This window comes from Camelus bactrianus, chromosome 22, assembly GCF_048773025.1.
Source record: "Camelus bactrianus isolate YW-2024 breed Bactrian camel chromosome 22, ASM4877302v1, whole genome shotgun sequence".
In the NCBI taxonomy this organism is placed as follows: domain Eukaryota; kingdom Metazoa; phylum Chordata; class Mammalia; order Artiodactyla; family Camelidae; genus Camelus; species Camelus bactrianus.
Window position 1 is genome coordinate 22,086,597 of NC_133560.1, and position 2,332 is coordinate 22,088,928.

Genomic DNA, 2,332 nt, shown 5'->3' on the forward strand with positions numbered 1-2,332 from the left:
GGGGCATGTGACCATGCTGAGACCTTTCTTGGTGGGGAGATGGAAGCCCAGAACCTGAAGGTGATCTGCTCAAGCTCATTTGGCCAAAACTGGCTTTCCAGGCACAGGCTGGCTTGGAGCTCTGGCTGTGGGTGGAGCTCAGGTTGGGTTATATCTGGCATGGCCGTTCCCTCTCGCCGGCTGCAGCTGCCCGGGGTGGGGGCCACTGGGCACGCTCCACCACACGCGCTGGCAAGCGGCCGCAGGTGCTGGGCTGGCCACTTTACATAGCCACGCTTGGTCTCCCCCGCCTGGCTTGCTGTCCTGCCCCCTCGCCTCTCACCAGGAAAGGGCCGGGGGTCTGAGAGCAGGAGCCAACTCCGAGCCCCAGTGAGCTCTTGAGTATTTTTATTTCACTTCTGCGTTTCACTTTTACTGGTCTTAGGTGAAATGTGCATGTTAGGCCCTGAGTGGTAGCTATTGGGCCCGGGCTGGTTCTGTTCTGTGTCAACCAGGGGTGGCGGTAGGGGAGCACAGGGTCCCCGGTTTAAATCCCACCTGTGCCACTAGCTGGCTGTGTGGCCTCTGGAGCTGCACACGGCCCTCTGTGCCTCCTGAAAGGTGCATGGGGTGTGGGAGGAGACCTCAGGCCTAGGTTCTGATACCACCCTGCCTCTTGCCTGCTGTGTAGCCTCAGGCAAGTCCCTTCCCCTCTCTGGGCCTCAATTCTCTCCTCTGTAAAATGGGAGTAACTACAGCCACATCCTTGTAACATTGTCTCTCTGATCCAGCGCTGGTGTGGGGTCTGGCTGGGTGTTTGCCCTGGGGAGCTGAGGTGTTCCAGAGAGGCTGGACCAGTGGTATGTCCTTGAACTCGATTTTTGTTTTTTGGTTTTTTTTAAATGGAAGTAGTGGGTATTGAATCCAGGGCCTCATGCATGCTAAGCCTGTGCTCTACCACCGAGCTACACCTTCCCCACTGTCCTTGAACTTGAGACACTTGAGCTTGTATAAGGATCTCATCATGAGGCTAGTTTAAAAATGCAGATTCCTGGACACTTCTCAGGGTGGGGAGGGGGTGGGTTGGCCCTCAGGTGTCATTTGGTGCCACATTAGGCCAAGAAACTTCAGGAAAGGCTCTGGGACCTGTGGGTGTGTTTGGAGTCGAGTCTGCTTCCTGGGACAGGACTGGGGGTGGTGTGGGGAGGGGAAAACCAGGGCCCAGAGAGGCAGCCATCTACCCTGGGTCGTTCAGCAAGCCAGTGGCTGCACTGGGACTGAACAGAGCGTCCGGCTCTGAGCTCCCAGGTGCTCATGTCCCAGGAGCTGCGGGGCTGCTGAAAACATGAAGTTCCAAGCCTTCCCCGGAAAAACCTCAGAGCCCGGTCGGGATTTATATAGTGGCTCCCAAAATATCTGGCCGTGGATAGGCTGAGGCAGCTGAGGGCGCGGCTGGCCAATGCCGTGGCTTCCTGTCCTGCCAAGATGCTTCCTGCCGATAGCCAGGCCCAGTGGCCTTATCTGTGACCCCAGGGCTGCTGGGAGCACAGCCAACCCCCACCCTCCTGCCACCAGGGGACAGGCTGTTCTGGCCTGGGGAAGGGGCTGCAGGGACCCAGGAGGGGTTCAGTGCAGGCAGCTCACTGAGGTGGTAGGTCGCTGGATCAACTCACGAGTTTTGAGAAGGAGCACTGTACCCAGAGTCCAACTGCCCCAGAGTTGAGTTGTGGCTCTGGGGCTAAACGGTTGTGTGACCCCAAGGAGTGGGCCCCTCTTGAAATCACCTTCATCCATTAAGTGGGCATAGCAGTGTCTCCATTTTCATTTACCCCCCCACTCTTCTCCCCACCCCCAGCCTAGCCCTCAAAGAGCCCAAGTCTGGCGGAGACAGAGCTGGACACAGATCCCCCGAGCCCTGCAGCATCAGGGCTTGGCTAGAAGGAAGGCAGAGGCTGGAGGACTCCAGGTGTTTGTCTAGGGCAGCTTCCTGGAGGAGGGATGTTACAGCTGGGGTTTAGTGGATATGTAGGAGCTTATTAGGCAGAAGGCATGGAAGGGATGACCAGGCTGAGGGAACAGTGTATGCGAATGCTTGGAGTCCAAGCGACACTATTCCCATTTCACAGAGAAGGAAGCTGAGATTCCAAGAGGAGGTGATTCCATGGTTCTGAAACCTGGTCCTTTCTCCTGTACCAGCCAACCAAGACCTGAGCTTCTGGGAGGGAATATGTTCCCTCTTAGCTGTGACCCTGTGTCCTGGGAGATATTTTTTTTTTAATTTCAAAGTAGATTTTATTGCAGCCCAAATAGTAGAATTAACTATACATAATAAACTATGTATATATGTATGTAT